At 38.0% G+C, this 20,602-nt stretch overlaps 1 non-coding gene across 1 annotated transcript; it reads right to left on the bottom strand.

Annotated features, from left to right (window-relative positions):
- Positions 1 to 19,327: 19,327 nt before the first annotated feature.
- Positions 19,328 to 19,399, bottom strand: TRNAC-ACA (transfer RNA cysteine (anticodon ACA)). The gene has a single exon. It is a non-coding gene; the product is annotated as a tRNA-Cys (tRNA).
- Between the last annotated feature and the right edge of the window lie 1,203 nt (positions 19,400 to 20,602).

Here is a 20,602-nt window from a genome sequence, read left to right as displayed (position 1 = left end):
ATATAACATAGAGCAATGTTAATTATATTTATCATGTTGTACATTACATCCCTAATACTTATTTATCTTATGAAAGTGAAACTGTTAGTGTCGCTAAATCGTGTCCAACTCTTTGTGATCCCATGGACGGTAGCCACCAGGCTCCTCTGTCCATGGAATTCTCCAGGCAAGAATACTGGAGTGGGTTGTCATTTCCATCTCCACAGGATCTTCCTGTACCCCAGTGCAAGACTGAAAGCAAAAAAAGAAAGAAATATCCATTTGGTGATTTTTGAACTAATAACTACATTATCTGAAATTTATAAGAGTAATTACCATACGTGCTGCTTTCACTGACTCACTGACAATGTCTGTTTCTTCCTATATCACGGAAATTTACATATTATGCCTGTTTTCATGAGAGATTTATCTATAGGCACCCTGTGGGATATATGATACACACACACACACACACACACACACACACACATTCAAACCCTGAAATTATATAATGGCAGGACTTAGAGAATTTTTAGGGGGAAACATTTATTCTATATTGCACAATGTTTTATTTGTTAGGAATTTAGTGATCTTCTGGATATGAATGTAAGAATCCAAGCTAGCTTATGCAGGAAAGGGGTTTAGTGGGGACAGATGACGTACAGAAAATCACAGAGTCAGTTACTGACAGATAAATAACACCTAACTCACCTGTCTGGAGGTATGTCTCTCTCTCTTTCTCTCCTTACGAATTACTGGAAAAAGGCATATTGGGTCAATTCATAAGGTCTGAAAGCATGCTCATATCATACAAAATGGATTCTAGAGGATCTGCTCTTCAGACAGGCAGGAAATTAAGGAAGGAATAATTATAATTTTGAGAGCCTGGAAACTACTTTTGGTGTCGTATAAGCTGACTCTTAGCTCTCATCTCTCAAACACTAGGCTTATTTAGCCAGTCAAATTTGATACTTGATGCTGTCAGCACATGAATGGATGCACCCAGTGAACAAGCTATCAGACAGGAAAACATTATGAAAAACCTAAGTTATGACTCTTAGGAAAGAATGAAGCTGCATTAGGTGCAACTACCCCCAAGGACTGCCTCCTACATCACATGGAGCTTATGGGGGAGGCGTGATTCTCTGGGTGCCACAGTGGGCAGCATCCCAAGAAGTGTGCCTGTCCTCGCCCTCTGACGCTGCAGACCAGAGGCAGCACGGTGGCCAGAACGCGGACATGTGAGATGTGACATATGATTCCTGTGTAAGGTCCAGCCCATGAACTCGAGCAAGGCTGCTCAGCAGCGTACTCCTGGCAGCCCAGAGCCCTGAGCTCACCACATGCCCCATGTCAGAGAGCATCACACACAGTCAGCTTGTCTGGGCCATTCTGGAAGCTCATTCTTACATAAATAATTATGTGAAAGAAATAATAGTAAACTGGCTTGCAGGGAGCAACTCTCTCTCTAGGTTACCTTCTTGGAAATAAGGCCTAGTCCAGGGGACCCTAAAGTGACCTCATAGGCATGAGGCCTGGAGCCCTTTGGGCCTCTGCTTGAATCAATGCAAAAGACTGAAGTTGGGAAAGTGCCTGGAGGGGAGACACAAGGAATAGGGGCTGTAGGACACCTAACCTGAGCCTGAGAGTTTCTACCTGGATGTCACTGCAGGCTTCAGGCATGGGAGGAGGACTTTGCCAATTTTGAGAAAGATCTTTCAACATCTAGGGCTCCCTAAAGAGCAGAGCCTGGGGCAGGGGCTCCACTTGCCTGGATCCGAGGGAGATACTGGTCTCCATTGTGAGCTATAAGCGGGCAGGGAAGAAATGCTTTCTTCACTGTTTCCTCAATACCAAACACTTCTTAAATGTTTGAAGAGTGAGTGGATTGGAACTTAATTACCACACAATGAAAGATTAATTAACCATGACAAAATTTTGACTTAGGGTTCTAGCCGTTTAAATGTAAAGTATATGTCATAATACCCTTCTCATAAGATTTTCTTTTTTAAAAAATGACTGTGATAACTCATGGAAAGTACTTAGAAGAGTGACTGGCAGAAATATATAATTAATACATATTAGTTGAACATATAAGTGAGTAAATTAATCCATGAATGAAAAATGAATTTTTTAAAGTTTTTTCTGCTTCTGGAGCTCTAATTAGTCATTATATTCACACTTGCTGACTCTACCATGATTTTAAAAATTAATTTTAGAAATGGTAGGTCCTGGCCCTGATTTGCCCTGGTTGGTGCTGGAGAATATGTAGACTTTCTCTCCTCTATTCTTTTTTTTTTTTCTTTTTCAAAGAAAAGAACTTCTGAGGTTTCTGGCACCAGTATCTAGCTTAGTGTCTACACATAGTAGAGGCTTAATAAATTTTGTAGAGCTTGGTTGTTTTCACTGAAATAAAACCGATTGATTATATTGATGTTACTCTGGCCTTGAGGGAGCCAAAGTCTATATATAAGTTCCTAGGATTTTCTTATCTGACCTATGTGTGTAGAGGCCTTGAAGATTCTAAGAAAAATCTGGGTTGAGGTTTAGAGACTTCCAATTAGAAGAGGTGGAAGTGAACTTAGAAGGGTTAATTTCCCTGTAATATTTCCATTTTTTCATCTTAAAAATAGCACACTCAAAGGCTCAAAGATTACAGGAAACATAACTTAAATAATCTGAAGCCTGTAGAAAATGCTAATTTTTCTTTTATTCTTAAATTATGTACACTGTATAACAAGCAGAAAAATGTTGGATATTTAATTTATCTGTAGGACTCTAACTCATATTAACAAAAAAGTAAGCTGAGAATTGTTCATGTCATACCTTTCCTTGGAATGTCTTTGAGGGCTAAGATTACTCTTCTGTACATACACAAAACCCTCACTCTCTGGTGTATTTTATCTTAAAATAACAACCACTATCTGAGAAAAATGTATAATTCCTTTGTAGCTAAAAAGCTAGAAATATCTCGGCAGAGGTTTGGCATATTCTGGAGGAGAATAAAGGGAAATCTGTGTGATTTTATTTGAACTTAAGGTTAAAATAATAAAAATATATATGCCTTTAAATTAGAAAATCTTGATAATGATTTTGTATTTACAACATCATTAGTATATAGCAACATACAACTGATATCTCAAAACGTTTCTCACCTTACATCGGGCTGCCTTAGGACAGCAGCTGTTAGGACGACCTGACGGAAATTGAGGAAGCTGCTCTTTTCCTCTGTCATCCCTGATACCCATGAGTTCCCAGACGCCCATGAATATGGGGTCACCTTCAATAATGGTGCAACTGTCCTCCCCAGAGCATGTCATGATATTCTTTATTACAGAGATTCAACCTGAACATTAGCATCATGCTGATTGACAATATATTGTTGATATTAGAGAGTTTATTTACTTTCCTAAGGAAATATGGAAAACAAATAGATGGGTTTATAAATACATGAAGAATGCATACCTGGATAACAGCTATTGTTCCTTGATGGTGGATGACTAATAGGCATAGCAATTGTCCATCTACTAATTTAAAATCACTGTTTGAATATAGCTTAAAATAATTCCCTAAATATTTTCTTACTTAGAAATCTTAAAACGGAGGCAATGACCTGTATGCTTCTGATTGGCACTACAATCATTACTTAGGTTTCATTAATCTGGGATGGAGAGCACTTTCTGGGAAATGGCATTTGTTTCTATTGAGTCTCGCCATCAGACCTGTGAAATATATCAGCATACCACACACAGAATGATCTGTAAAGATGGAATATGTTCCAAAAATGAGGAGGAGGGTGACATTTAGCCGATTTTCTTGTTGCAATTGAATTTTGATAATGAAAAGCCACAATATTCGAAGTATTTTCAAATGCCAATTGCTCCTCACTGTATGCTTTTTACTTTTTCTTGCAATTGTAACTGTTTATAACATTACTAATTTACTTTTAGTTCACTTGTGCTCACTTAAGCTATTTTGATATTGTGTGCATGCAATATGAATTATTAATGAAGACTGCAAAGCAACGATCTTGCTTTTTAAATGCTATTGCTATTAAATGCAGTGTGTGTGTGTGTACCCGTGGGATCTAACAGGAAAAGAAAACTACTATTGTTGATACATTCTTCTGGAATAATTTCATCAATTCAGCCCAGTGCATATTACCCACATCTAGATATGTCTAACATTAAAGATATACAGTAGATGGTTACAAAAAAGTAATAACATCTAAGTGAATAGCAGAAATTAATATCTATTTAAAGCAGATTCGTAGATAAAAAGAAGTTCTAAGCAGGTATATGTTCCCTATATGTCTTACAGATTTCCAGATCTTATTTTTAGAAAAATATGTCATTACTTTAGGCTATTCATCTCTGAAATAAGCAAGATTACAGACAAAATGCAGCTGTAGTATTCCAGTTTAGGCTTAACACATACTGGAAACATAGATTTGATGTTAGTTTGGAAAAAATTAGAATTAAGATTGCCCCGTCCCCAAGCTCCTCCAACATTCTTAGCAAGGAATATTCAAAAAACTTTAAAACAGCAGCTTGGCAATCAACTACTTTTGCTATTAGTCATGCCAGAAGCTTTGCCTCAGAGCCTGCATCTGAGCTCTTGTCCGAAGTCCATCTCTCTTATGTGGGTCCCTACAGCAGGTTTGTACCAATTTCTTTCATAACATTAGAAGCATCACTAACTCAATGGACATGAATTTGAGCAAACTCTGGGAGATGGTGAAGGACAAGGGAGCCTGCTGTGCTACAGTCTACGTGGTCGAAAAGAGTCAGATATGCTTAGTAATGGAACACAACAGCTTTCATCCTGAATTTAACACAGTTCTTATATTTTCTGGTTATGTTGCATTTCCCACTGTTGGGTACCTGTATTAATTTTCTGGGGTCACCACAACAAAACACCACAGACTGGGTGGCCTAAACAACAGACAGATGTTTTCTCAAAGTTCTGGGGCTGCAATTTTCTCTTCTCATAATGATACCAGTCAAATTGGGTTAGAGATCACCCTAATGACTTCAAACCAGTCCATCCTAAAGGAAATAAGTCCTGAATATTCATTAGAAGGACTGATGCTAAAGCTGAAACTCCAATACTTTGACCACCTAATGTGAAGAGCTGTAATTAAGTAATATCTTTATAATAAAGAAAGCTGAGTGATGAATTGATGCTTTTTAACTGTGGTGTTGGAGAAGACTCTTGAGAGACCCTTGGACTGCAAGAAGATCAAATCTGTCCATCCTAAAGGAAATTATCCCTGAATATTCATGGAAGGACTGATGCTGAAGCTGAAGCTCCAATACTTTGGCCACCTGATGTCATGAGCCATAATTAAGTAATATCTTTACTTTATAATAAAGAAAGCTGAGCAATGAAGAATTGATGCTTTTTAACTGTGGTGTTGGAGTAGACTCTTGAGAGACCCTTGGACTGCAAGAAGATCAAGTCAGTCCATCCTAAAGGAAATTATCCCTGAATATTCATTGGAAGGACTGATGCTGAAGCTGAAACTCCAGTACTTTGGCCACCTGATGCAAAGAACTGACTCATTCCAAAAGACCCTGATGCTGGGAAAGATTGAAGGTGGGAGGAGAAGGAAATGATAGAGGACGAGATGGTTGGATGGCATCACCAAGGTGATGGACATGAGTTTGAGCAAGCTCTGGGAGTTGGTGATGGACAGGAAGCCTGGTGTGCTGCAGTCCATGGGGTGTCAAAGAGTTGGACACAGCTGAGCAACTGAACTGGACTGAACTGAACATCCTCCTGTTGATGGTTGTTCAGCAGCTAGTTGCAATTTGGTGTTTTCATAGTAGAAGATGAACGTATTATAGTGAAGCAGGCTTGAAACTCTATCAGTTCAGTTCAGTCACTCAGTTGTGCCGACCCTTTGCAACTGAACTGAATTGAACGACTTCATTTTAACTCAGTTACCTCTTTAAAGACCTTATCTCCAAATGAAGTCACACTGTGAGGCCCTGGGGGTTAGGATTTCAACACATAAATTTGGAGGTGGCTATAATTCAGCCTACGACAATGCCCATCTTTTCTTCTCTTTTTTATAATAGCAGCAGTGATTCTTATTATGTTCATAGACAACACTCATTGAGTATGTCTTACATGCCAGACACAATTCTCACTGTTTCACTTCTAATGTGTCAAAAGGACTGGAGCTCTGATCCCACCCTTCAGATTGCAAACTTGCAACATGAAACTTGTTACTGTCTGCCAGAGTCTCTGACATTAGCTGGTTGATACTTGACTTTGCAGAGGCAGGCTTGCCTGGTAGTTTTAAGTGTGGGCTCTTGGGCTGTGCAGCACAAATTTTATTATAACCCTGCCCTTTACTGGTTGACTGATCTTGGGAAAGTTACTAACCATTTCAGTTTTCTCACCTGTGTGAAGGAGTAGGCAATATTAGCTACAGAGTTGTTGTTGATTAAATGAAGTACTACAAGTAAAGTATTTAGTTTTTCTGGTGTGTGGTAGGCACAGTGAAATGCTGAGATTAATGCATTCTGCAACAATGCAATTTTGGATAAAAATGTGATTGGCAATCACCTCCCATCCTCTGTAGCAGCCTTAGGCCAGTCATTTCATTAACTTTGAAGAGTGTAACTTCACATTATAAAGGTTATGTGTTTTGGATCTCATATATGGTATTAGGATGTATTTATATAGTTTCACTGTACTTATTATATTTTAACTCTTATTACAGTTTCATTTTTCCTGACACTGGAATTCCTACTTCTGTTTCTATACTTGATAACATCTGTTATTACCTTTTATGTAGGTATTACCTTCCCGAATTGCCACCTAACTATTACTCTGAGCACTACACCAGCCCTACTGTGCTTCTGACCACTGCCGGTAATAGGTTTACCCCACTCCACTGGTGTCAAATTCCTCATCTGGTTTGGTCATTCCAGTCCTGACATTCCATACTAGAATAAGGCATAAACCCTGAAGCTTGATCATCTGTTGAAAAGAACTTTGCTGTCTCAGTATAAACGCAAATAACCAAGAGATAACCACATTCACTGAAGTGATAAAATTAGTTTATTCCAGCTACTCAGCAATATGTATCTTCAACAGCTCTACTGTTTTCCCAATGTCTCATCCTGTAGGAAGCTGTCAATAAAACTCTTTGTTTCCTTGGGCTCAAAGTTGTGGGCATGGTAGTATGTTTGGAAGGTGTTAAGGTAGATGAGTTGAGTCTATCACAGCTGGAGTCCATTGATGGGTCTGAGTATCAGCTCTGCCATTCACTAGACTAATGATAGGAGCCTTAGTTTCCTCATCTGTAAAATTGGCATATTTGCTCTTTGGAGAGGATACAGTGAAATAATTTACTAATTAATTACATGTGCCAAATGCTCTGCAAACACTATCTTATTTGATACCCACAATAACTCTCTTGTTTCATTTATATGTGTTCCTTGACGTACTCCTTTTCCTATTTGGAACCAGTCTGTTGTTCCATGTCCAGTTCTAACTGTTGCTTCCTGACCTGCATACAGGTTTCTCAAGAGATCAGTCAGGTGGTCTGGTATTCCCATCTCTTGAAGAATTTTCCACAGTTTATTGTGATCCACACAGTCGAAGGCTTTGGCATAGTCAATAAAGCAGAAATAGATGTTTTTCTGGAACTCTCTTGCTTTTTCGATGATCCAGTGGATATTGGCAATTTGATCTCTGTTTCCTCTACCTTTTCTAAAACCAGCTTGAACATCTGGAAGTTCTTGGTTCACGTATTGCTGAAGCCTGGCTTGGAGAATTTTGAGCATTACTTTACTAGTGTGTGAGATGAGTGCAATTGTGCAGTAGTTTGAGCATTCTTTGACATTGCCTTTCTTAGGGATTGGAATGAAAACTGACCTTTTCCAGTCCTGTGGCCACTGCTGAGTTTTCCAAATTTGCCGGCATATTGAGTGCAGCACTTTCAGCAGCATCATCTTTTAGGATTTGAAACAGCTCAACTGGAATTCCACCACATCCACTAGCTTTGTTCGTAGTGATGCTTTCTAAGGCCCACTTGACTTCACATGCCAAGATGTCTGGCTCTAGGTGAGTGATCACACCATTGTGATTATCTGGGTCATGAAAATCTTTTTTGTACAGTTCTTCTGTGTATTCTTGCCACCTCTTCTTAATATCTTCTGCTTCTGTTAGGTCCATACCATTTCTGTGCTTTATTGAACCCATCTTTGCCTGAAATGTTCCCTTGATATCTCTAATTTTCTTGAAGAGTTCTCTAGTCTTTCCATTCTGTTGTTTTCCTCTATTTCTTTGCATTGATTGCCGAGGAAGGCTTTCTTATCTCTCCTTGCTATTCTTTGGAACTTTGCATTCAAATGGGAATATCTTTCCTTTTCTCCTTTGCTTTTTGCTTCTCTTCTTTTCACAGCTTTCTGTAAGGCCTCCTCAGACAACCATTTTGCCTTTTTGCATTTCTTTTCCATGGGGATGGTCTTGATCACTGTCTCCTGTACAATGTCAAGAACCTCCATCCATAGTTCATCAGGCTGTCTATATTGTCTGTGTATTGTCACCCTGCTTATTTAACTTTTATGCAGAGTACATCATGAGAAACCCTGGGCTGGAAGAAGCACAAGCTGGAATCAAGATTGCTGGGAGAAATATCAATAACCTCAGATATGCAGATGACACCACCCTTATGGCAGAAAGTGAAGAGGAACTGAAAAGCCTCTTGATGAAACTGAAAAAGGAGAGTGAAAAAGTTGGCTTAAAGCTTAACATTCAGAAAACTAAGATCATGGCATCTGGCCCCATCACCTCATGGGAAATAGATGGGGAGACAGTGGAAACAGTGTCAGCCTTTATTTTTGGGGGCTCCAAAATCACTGCAGCCATGAAATTAAAAGACACTTACTCCTTGGAAGGAAAGTTATGATCAACCTAGATAGCATATTAAAAATCAGAGACATTACTTTGCCAACAAAGGTCCGTCTGGTCAAGCCTATGGTTTTTCCAGTGGTCATGTATGGATGTGAGAGTTGGACTGTGAAGAAAGCTGAGTGCTGAAAAATTGATGCTTTTGAACTGTGGTGCTGGAGAAGACTGTTGAGAGTCCCTTGGACTACAAGGAGATGCAACCAGTCCATCCTAAAGGAGATCGGTCCTGGGTGTTCATTGGAAGGACTGATGCTGAAGCTGAAACCCCAATACTTTGGCCACCTCATGTGAAGAGTTGACTCATTGGAAAAGACCCTGATGCTGGGAGGGATTGGGGGCAGGAGGAGAAGGAGACGACAGAAGATGAGATGGCTGGATGGCATCACTGACTCGATGGGCATGAGTTTGAGTAAACTCCGGGAGTTTGTGATGGACAGGGAGGCCTGGCGTGCTGCGGTTCATGGGGTCGCAGAGTTGGACACGACTGAGTGACTGAACTGAACTGAACTAAACTGATGATTCAACAAGAGTAGACCCTATCATTCTTTCTACACTCTTCTACTGTTTTTCTGTAAAATATCTTCTATGATTTGGATGTTCAAATCTTATTTATGAGCCTCCTGGACAATGAAAATGCATTGTGTTTTGCATCATGCTAAAATCATCTTTTACTCCTGGTAATTACAAATTATCTAATTTTGAATTAGTCACCTATTTCCAAAAGTGATTTTATAATGAAGTTTTATCACATGGGAATCTGTCAGGGCAATTAAAGAGAAGTGTATTTTTTCACTTTTCTAACAGAGTAGTCATATTTGAGATAGAAATCTCTTGAATAAGAATGATAATAGTAAATGACACTGACTAGAAGAGATAATTGTTTTAAGTAGAAGTCATATTGGGACTATCTTTTTATATTTTTTTCTGAAAAAAATTTGCATTAGTTTTTTTTTTTTTTTAAAGAAAGTGCATTCATGGATTGGCACATCTTATATTTAATTTAGTCTTATTTTAAAAGATGAGAGTAGAAACATTTTAAGAAAACAACTATAGTAGAAATGCTACACATTAGAAAAAGGTGAGACTAACTGGCATCAGAACTGCAGTCTATTTGGGCTGTGAAAGAACTTGCACAATGATCAAATCAATGCTCTCAAGATAAAATGAGGAAGCTGAATTCTGAATATACCCTGTGCTTTGGTCAAAATCACACACATGGCATCAGAGTTAGGTTTAGGGCCTTGGTCCTACATCCCTAAAAATATGTAACTATTGATGGATGTTGAAAAAATAGTCCTTAAAACTTTGTATACTTTGTACAGATTTATTCTACTACAGGGGCTTCCCTCGTGGCTCAAATAGTAAAGAATCTGCCTGCAATGCAAGAGACACAAGTTTGATCCCTGTGTCAGGAAGACTCCCCTGGAGAATGGAGTCGCTACCTACTCAGTATTCTTGAGAGTTCCTTGGACAGCAAGAACTAGTCAACTCTAAAGCAATTCAACCCTGAATATTCATTGGAAGGACTGATGCTGAAACTGAAGCTCCAATACTTTGGCCACCTGATGCAAAGAGCCAACTCATTGGAAAAGACCCCAAAGCTAGGAAAGATTGAGGGCAGGAGGAGAAGGGAGTGACAGAGGATGAGATGGTTGGATGGCATCACTGACTCAATGGAGATGAGCTTGAGCAAACTCTGGCAGATGATGAAGAACAGGGAAGCCCAGTGTGCTGCAGTCCATGGGGTGGCAAAGAGTTGGACACAGTTCTGAGCGACTGCACAGCAACAGGATTCTACTATGTTAGGCTTATCTCATTTAGGCTCACATGCCATTACATAATTAATCCACCTACTAATTTGTGTATTTGTATCAAAGTCACTCTTCACTCTACACTGTAGCTTCTTTGTCAAAAACATTTATGCTACGTGTGGTCATTCAGTTTGCTCTTGGTTGTGTTTTTGAATACATGAATGAATAATGTTATGTAAATATAATTTCACTTTGAATTCATTTAGAACAAAACCTAAGTCTAATCTCAAGGGAAGCTGCCATGACATATGGAACCCAAAACACCCATCTATCCTTCCTCTTGAGAAGACAGAGATCATCTATCCAAGAACTGGTGGAAGGGGTCATTGTGAGGATGACCACATTTCCTGTTATTGTTCCTGTTATTATTCTTTTCAATATTACCACATGTCAACATTTCAGTGTATTGGACTTTGTTGAAAATATGAAATTTAATACTACTCAATGAAAATAGCTCATAATTTCTAAAACATTCCCTTTACCCATAAGAAAGTTCTCCTCTGGCTCCTTCATTGCATTTTAATTCTCTCTCTCTCTCTCTCCTCTGCCTTCCCCTCTCTGCACCATTCCCCTCACCAATGCCCTGTCTCATTCTCTTCCTTCCTCATCTTCTTTTCCTTATCCTATTTCTCAGACTGATCCTCCTTATTTCTTCTTTTTTTTTTCTGTTCTTTCTCCCTGAAATTCTCATTGGTTTATTATGCAGTTCTGTTTAGCTATGCCTTTTGTCTACTTCATTATTGTATAACCTAGATTCAGCTTCCTCCCTAATGAGGTTACATCCCTCTAGCAGATTTTGGAATGAGGAGTTTTGCTTCACATCTGCTGCTGATTCAGTTCCATGCTGCAGCTGCTAATCTTACTGCCTCGGCCTCTTCCTCTAAGTGATGTTTCAGGTAGATATTATCCCAAACAAAGAAGCCCATCCCCCAACTTTTACAAGCATCTAGGGCATCCATGTTGTGATAATAATGTTTTTTTTTTTTTTTTAATCTCAACTTTAAAAAATCTTGCTTTACTTTTGTATATGTCTTTACTCTTCGTGGATGTCACTACCTGACTGTGTGTGTGTGTGTGTGTGTGTGTGTGTGTGTGCGCACGCGCTAAGTTGCTTCAGTCATGTCCAGCTCTTTGCCTTTCTATGGGCTGCAGTCCACCAGGCTCCTCAGTCCATGGGGTTCTCCAGGCAAGAACACTGGAGTGGGTTGCCGTGCCCCTCTCCAGGGGATCTTCCCGACCTAGGGATTGAACCCACGTCTCTTACGTCTCCTGCACTGGCGGGCAGGTTCTTTACCACTAGTGTCACCTGGGAAGCCCACTTGACCTTGATGTTACCTAATTCAGTGCTTGCCCCTCTGTGCACTGAATTAGGATATTTCCAATTCATATTCTACTTGATTCCCACACCATTGTAGTGGGTGGTATTTGATAGGCATTCATGTTTCTTGTTAGAGGAAATACAAATGATTTGTTGTATGCTTCTAGTCTCTTAATGTTATTTCCTAACCACTGGCTTTGGAAAATAGCATAAAAAATTAAGCAATTACATAGTGAGAACTTAAACACAAAAAGAAAATGGGTTCTGTGCTAATAATTAATAAATGTTATATTTAATTTTATGGTTTTACTTATATTATAGAATTATATAACATATTTAACATCTCCTGAAATGGCAAGGCCCTCAGAACTCAAACAACTTCAGGGTTGTAGACCCGTCAAACTCATATCCAAAAATCAACCAATCATTTCCTACCACAAATTGTTATTCATCCTTGGTTTCTGTGCTACCATCATACATGTTCCCTTGACCAACATATGGCTCATCCTTGACCGTTCCATTTCCTTCCTTCCTTAAATCCAAACCTTCTTCAATGTCTGCTTACTCTAACTGTTGAATATACCCTGAATATTTTATTGTCAGCCTATCCCTCGTGATAGAGACTGAGAGTCTCTTGGACAACAAGGAGATCAAACCAGTCAATCTTAAAGGAAATCAACCCTGAATACTCATTGGAAGGACTGATGCTGAAGCTCCAGTATTTTGGTCATCTGATGCAAATAGATGGCTCATTGGAAAAGTCCCTGATGTGAGAATGATTGAGGGCAGAAAGAGAAGATGGTGTCAGAGAATGAGATGGCTGGAAGGCATTGCTAATGCAAAGGACATGAACTTGGGCAAACTTCAGAAGATGGTGAGGGACAGGGAGGCCTGGCGTGCTGCAGTCCATGGAGTTGCAAAGAGTTGGACACAATTGGGCAACTGAACAGCAACAGCAATCCCTACAGATAACACTTTACAACAACCTGCTAACTGGCCTCCTTGTTTCTAGTCTTGATTTTGTTCACTCTGTTCTTCACACTGAGTGATATTTTTAATAATGAAAATCTGAGTGACTTCTTCCTTTGCTCAATTCAATGTCTCTTAGTTGCTTTTATGATACAATCTAATGTTACATGGTAAATACAACAAACCCATGCATTCAATTTTCCTTTCACCATTTCCAAGAATCCTTGGTTTCTATTGGCTCCCTATAATTTTATGGATACTGATTCCATCCATGGTCCAAGCATTGAGCAGGAGACCTGGGTAAGATAAAACAGTCCACACCAATAGCTAGCTTCCATTTGATCTAAATTGACCCAACAGAAGTGAATCTCAGGATTTTTCTGTAAACAATAGTCACTTTCCCCTCCCTCCCCAAAATTTTTCAATGCTGAGTGTAAACAGGAAGCAAAAGTAGATTTGGATAGCTGCCACTAGTCACCGTAGGGCTATCACTGCAGGTGTTAGCTTGCCAAGAGTGAATCAGCGGTATCAGATCTAAGAAAAGAAAAGAATAAAGTGAATCCTAGTTTAATTGATTGCCATTGAACTGAGGATTTAGAGGTGATTTTTCTGTTGCTTGGTGCTGAAAGCATCTTAATTGATACCTGTTACCTTTAATTTAAACTCTACAATAGAATTGAATGGAATTTCGTTCAAGTCACTCCTTTTCTCCTTTCTGGGTCATTGTACACACAGTTCGCCCATGGTGAGCAGTTTTCTCTCTTTTATGACCTTTAAAACACTTGGATAATCTCCAAATATTTTTCCATCTGAGTTTTGGTTTCAAAAAGCCTTCTCCCAGTTTCAGAGTTCATATGGCTGTTTTGTTCTTCTCGCCCACTGTATTTGTGATATTGGTTCCTATAACTGTATACTTGTCTCTACCATCAGTAAAGTTAAGCCCTTTCATGATAGGGATCATATTTATATCATTTATTACTACATCTTTGGCACCTGATTCAGTGCATGGCACACAATCATCATTTATTTATGCACTCAGTAAATATTTATAAAGTACCTAATATAAACCTTGGACTCTTCTATGATCTGGGTTTAGAATTGTTTATATTACAGAGAGAGTCCTCTTCTCATAGAGTTCATATTTTAGTGGGTGGATATACACAGCACACCAATAAAACAATAAATATAGCTTGCTGCTACTGCTGTTGCAAAGTTGTGTCTGACTCTTTGCGACCCCACGGACTGTAGCTTGCCAGGCTCCTCTGTCCATAGGATTTCCTGGGTAAGAATACTGTAGTGGATTGCCATTTCCTTTTCTAGGGGAACTTCCTGACTCAAGGATCAAATTCACATCTCCTGTTTGGAAGGCAGATTTTTGACCGGGAGTCACCTGGGAAGCCATATAATAGGTTAGGTGGTGATAACGGCTATGAAAAGGAATAAATTGGGGGAAAGCAGAGTAAATGAATGAATAAATTTTAAGAAATTGGGCTTTTTGTTTGCTGGTTTGTTTATTATGCTAGTTTGAGAAACTTAATTATTCTGGGTATAGTTGACCTAAAATAGATTGCCAGATATTTCCCCAGCAAAGATGGGTTTATCTGGAATCAGCAGAAAATTGCAACTTAGGGTACACAACCATGGCCAGCTGTGCGCAGTAACCCTATGGCAAGGGGAGAACACTTCACAGAGGGGGAAAGGAAGCTGGGGTGGCTGTAACAAACAGAGTCCGTGGCCTTTCATTGGTTGAGCCCTTGCCAAGAAAGCAGTGTCGTTTTTCCTTCCTGTTGGGCTTGGCTCTTGTCAAAGGATATGAGAGCTCCCCCTTCTGGTCTCCTGACTCTAGTGATGTTTCTGATTAATTTTTTTTACACACTGTCCCTAAAAAAGAAAAGGCTTTACTTTTTAAAATAAATATTCAGTAGTTAGAAGAGCATTATTTAATCATCATCTACCGACATTTCTCTTAAACCTCCATCCAGCTCTACATTTTTAATGCAATAAGATTATGAAGTAATAGTCCTAAGAATCTGTTACTCACCTTCTTAGCCTTTTATTCATTGTGTTTGAATAGCTCAGATGATTATTAAAGTACAGGTTACTATAACTTAAAATAATAAATTCTAAATTTATTATTCTAAATATTTATGAATATTTAAATTCCTCAATCATATCTTTGAACAAGTTGTCACTTTAAAATTGCCTTTAAATTGATATCTCAGTCACTTTCTCATTTTCTTTCCAGAAACATGAATTATAAATACTATAGAAATATCTATGAAACAGGCCTGAAAAAGAGGTAGTTCATAACATCTTTGAAGTGGTTTTAAATTACCGTAATTTCAGCTCTTGAGTCCTGATATAAAATTTATTGAAACTAGATACATATGCTATGTAATAAAGGAAAGAGGTTTGTGTTACTGTTTTTATGAATGCTGACCTTTTTAAAAGATACAAAAACACTTCCACTTTTTTACATCATAGGTATTTGAAAATATAAGTTTTTAATTTGATAGCAATATTTGTGTCCTGTACATGTGCTTTTTAACATTTACATATTGATATTTATTGATTTATAGTTCTTTTAAGAAGGTCTACTTTCCTTTGCAATACTAATAAAAAATCTAACATATCACCATATTTTCTTTTGTTACTTTACATTAAAAGGCAGTAGAAAGTTATCTTTAATTAGTAATTTATAATGCCTACTATGTGAAAATTACTCTGTGCTCATGACTCTCAATTATTTGAGTCAGAATATAAATATAACATTATTAAAAATATCAACTAGAGTCTAATTAAGTTATATCATTGAAATAAAAATTATATTGTTGTTTGGAAATCTTTCTGTACAATGGAGATGGATTCTGTAGCTCAGAGATTTAAAGGGCAGAGGGAGAAAGGATGTTTCTTCCAGAGGATAAATATGACTAAACTGGAGAACCCTCAAGTGTATCTAGACTTAAATGGATATGAGACAGGATAAAAAGTTTGCTTAAATATTTACTTACTTGGTAACAGCGTGAGAGGCATAGTGCTAAAGTGACATTTTGTGCTATTTCACTCTTTCAACTTTGCAACAGCAAGCCTTTCAGATTTCTCTGCTGGTTTTGCATTATACTCAGGTTAGAATAAAACTTATGCCTCTAAAATTTCCTGCTTGCTCAGTACACATTGTCTGGGCTACTGGGACAAGTAGGGCTCAGCTTACATGGTGGATCATGGCGGTTTGGTAGACAGCCTCCTAGATGGTTCCTAATGATTCCTGCCTTTTTGTATTCATACCTTTATGAATTGTACCAGGGTTGTCTCTGTGATCAATAGTAATTAGCAGAGGTGATGGTATGTCACACGGTTAGGCGTAAAAGACAGGCGCTTCTGTCCTAGAACCTTTCTCTCAATCTCTGTCTCAAATGCCACTTTGGGGAAAGTCATAATGCTGTGTAAGTAGGGAGGCCTCTATGGAGAGCCCCAGGTGGTAAAGAATTAAAACTTCCTTCAGAAATTACATGAATGAACTTGGAAATGGATTTTCAGCCCCTTAAGAGGACAGCAGCTTTGGTTTATTTGACTGCAATGCCCTAAGAGGTTTCGAGCCAAAACCACACAGCCAAGCCCTGCGTCAATTCCTGACCCTCTTAAATTATGCTGAAATAATACACGTTTGTCAAAGTAAGCTGATGATTTGGAGGGTATTTTGTTACATAGCGGACTTCCTTGGTGGCTGAGATGGTAAAGAATCTGCCTGCAATGCAGGAGACCGGGATTTGATCCCTGAGCCAGGAAGACCCCCTGCAGAAGGGAATGGCTACCCACTACAGTATTCTTGCCTGGAGAATCCCATGGACAGAGGAGCCTGGCAGGCTACAGTCCATGGCACTGCAAAGAGTTGGACATGACTGAGTGACTAACAATTTCATTTTCACTTTCACTTTTGTTACACAGTAATAGATAACTAAAACACCAGTAAATTATTTTTGTCTTTTGGTTTTATTTTCCTGCCAATCTGATACTTGACCAAGATGATCACACTATTTCCCTCAGTTTAATGAAATCTGAAAGTGAAAATCGTTCAGTCATGTCTGACTCTTTGTGACCCCATGGACTGTAGCCCACCGGGGATTCTCCAGGCAAGAATACTGGAGTGGGTAGCCAATCTCTTCTCCAGGGGATCTTCCCAGCCCAGGGATAGAACCCAGGCCTCCCGCATCGCGGGCAGATCCTTTCCCATCTGAGCCACAAGGGAAGCCCAACTAGGCCACTGGTTCAACATAACGAATTTTCAGTAATTCAAATCTATTCTTAGGGTAAACTCAGGAAAACTTAAGACACTTGCCATGTTTTCCATGAAGTAGAAAATGCTTATTTTTTCAGATTTCTTTTTCTTAAACCCATGGACATGTCTTTAAGGAAGGAATAGAAGGAGAGAGAACTTGAAAGAGGGATTGTGGAGGGGGTGCATCTTGAGGACTTTTTATATTTCAGACCTTGTGCTAGACAACCTATATAATCTTGTTAACAATGTCAACTAATCTTGCCAACTTCTTTTTTACATAGAAAAGTTAGATAACATCATGCAGCTAAAATATTTCACAACCAGAATTCAAGCACAGGTATGCTTGACTCCAATGACTGATTTTAATTATACAAGGCTGTTAATTGAAAACATTAAGGACTTAAGTCCACAGTAAATGGACTTTGTCCAGTTCGTTTAAAATATTTGGGAAATCCACTATAAAAGGGTTAGAAATATCTGTGTTTACAGATTTAAAGATAAAATGAGAAAGCAAATGCAAATAAAGCTTTTACCACTGCAAAGCACAAGGCAATGTGAGACTTACAACTTTTGTAGGTTTTGTGATGGATTATCTATTCATGAGAAAAATTGCTGAGTAGAAGTAATTTTAACAGTTTCTTTGAAAAAATGAGTTTTTAATACATGTTAGCTTGATAATATACATGCTTCTACAAGGCAGCATAGATTTTAATTTTTTATATACATGTACTTAATTATACTTATTTCTTACATTTGGGGATCTATTTTAAAAATATTTCTATACATACAAAATTTGTGAGAGAAAAAATAATCTTCAAGTATAAAACTAATCTTCATTCTACACTGTCTGAAGTACAAGAGTGTTGATGAAAGAGTTTTAAATTGCTGAAAACCTATGTGTTAATGTCAGTTTGGGTTACTTTAGTTTGCCTTATTTTTGCCATTTGGTTTTGGATGTGTATATCATTTTCTGACTACTTAATTTTAGCTGAGGCATTACCAATGTGCATTTCTGGAAATGATTTGTTTTGACTAATATCAAAATAGATTTGAAATTGTTCCTTTCAACTGAGTGTTTGGTGACATATTTGTACTTTTACTGAAAAACAATGTCATTTCTAAAAGCAGCCATATTTACTGACAAAGATTACTAATTTATGGTTATAGCTAGTTAAATAAGGGGACAACTGAATAATGCTACATGTAAGCTATGGATTTATTATAGAGAAATGAAGAATCAAGTGAAAAAACCTGGAAATGGAAGTTTAGCTGGTTCTCAACAATTGCTTTGTAATTTTCATGAGCCACAGATTAGATCTCAGTATTCCTATACAGAAATGTTTGTTAAATTCTTTTTGAAATTATTTTGAGCTCCATGATACAGAAGACCAGTAATCTATTTTGTATCTACACATAATGTGTTAAGGCTAGAGGTCACACAGCTGGCTGCTTAAGGCTTCTAACATGGGATGTGGGGCAGGGTACATACTTATAGCCAAAGAACGGGAAACTGTGATTAAAAATAAACTACATAGCAGCAGGCTTGTGTTGGCTCCATATTTATTATATCCTTAGTAAATATATAAATTTATAATTATAAAACTTTTTAGATTTTCTTACTTATTTAAAAAAATAGTTAAAAATTAATAAATGGATTAATGAAGCTGGAGAAGCAACTACGAACCAGATATTCAGGTTATGACAAGGCTTTTAAATTTTATCCTAACAGACCTGGGGAACCACTGAAGAGTCTTAAAGAGGAGATTAACAGATCAGTTTTAGATTATAGAAAGATCATCTGTAGTAAATGGATTAAACTGGAGGCAATAAGACTGAATCAATAGCTGATCCAAGCAAGAGATGCCAGTTTGTTAATAAGACTCACTAGAGTTAGGATGCAATTCTGAATGGTTGGCATGTTAGAAAGTAATATAAATAAAGTAATATGCTAATGTTTGGCTGTAAGTAGTGGCAAACCTCTCCCCATGGGATTTTCCAGGCAAGAATACTGGAGTGGGTTGCCATTTCCTTCTCCAGGAGATCTTCCCAACCCAGGGATTGAACCCAGGTCTCCTGCATTGTAGGCAGACGCTTTACCATCTAAGCCACCAGGGAAGTCTAGTAGCAAACCTAGCTTGCAGTGGTAAATGTCTAGTTTATTATTTTAACAAACAAACTCCTAACAGTAAATGGTGGCTGAAGTTAGTTCAAAACTTGGTGATATAAGGACCAGTATCTTTGTAGTTCTTAGGAAAATCTCATACTTGTTTTCTTTTGAATACCAATGTGATGTAGGATAATAGCTGAAGAGAAAAGGGTTCTGCTAGGTCCATATATCCCTTTTTGCCGTGAAAGGAAACACTTTCCCAGAAATTCGTTCAGCAGACTTCCTTTTAAGTCTTCTTGACCAGAGCTAGATCCCAAAGTCTTCCTACCTTGAGGGGAGGCTGGCAACTCAGGGAAAAATATGGTCATGATTTAGTATCATGATTCATAACTAGGGAACCACATTGCTTCCCTAAATAAAATCATGATGCTACCACAGAAGGAGGGAGAATGAACAGTGTCTTCCAAAGTTAGTCATTTTGATCCAAGTGGCTCAGTGAAATAGGTTTCTGTGACTCTCTCTGTATTTAGGTGTAAATGGGCTGCTTCACTGACTGATTTATGTCCATGATTGTTTGTGATAGCCTTAATTAATGAAAATGCAACCTACAGGGATATGAAAATTCAATTAAAAAATAAAGTTTCTGAAGCAATTTAATTTCCTTATCTCTTATTTTCATTTATATCATCCACCCACACAAACAGTACCCACTAAAGCATCTCTCTCTTCAGCCATGCTGCTATAAAGCTTTTTGTTTCATGATGATAAAATATATGATTTTCATTTCAATGAGAAGAAACTGAAATACAGGCTTCAGAATTAGAATGTCAAAGGATACCATACTACTGATCTGCATTTAAAATTTTTCATTATTCAGAATTTTATTATTTAAAATTTTTTTCATGAAGACAGTGGTTTTTCTTGTGTTACTAGTTCCTCAATAGGAAGAAAATCATATGATTATGCAGCCTTGCACAATCTGCTTCAGTTCTTTGACAACGACTGCTGAAAGGACAATAACTCTGGGAGCCTTCATCAGCTTGAAGAGCTGTAGCATCTGGCATGTTAATCAGGGATTTTTGTAAAGTCAGTAAAAGCAAACTATCTTCTATGTATATTTAATTCATTTAAAAAAACTGAACACCATGGACCTTTAAATGTTATCAATTTAGTAATGAATAACAGTAATCAAGCTCTTTGTCTGTTGAAGT

This window comes from Odocoileus virginianus, chromosome 24 (assembly GCF_023699985.2).
Source record: "Odocoileus virginianus isolate 20LAN1187 ecotype Illinois chromosome 24, Ovbor_1.2, whole genome shotgun sequence".
Taxonomy (NCBI): domain Eukaryota; kingdom Metazoa; phylum Chordata; class Mammalia; order Artiodactyla; family Cervidae; genus Odocoileus; species Odocoileus virginianus.
This window is presented reverse-complemented; position numbering and strand designations above follow the sequence as displayed.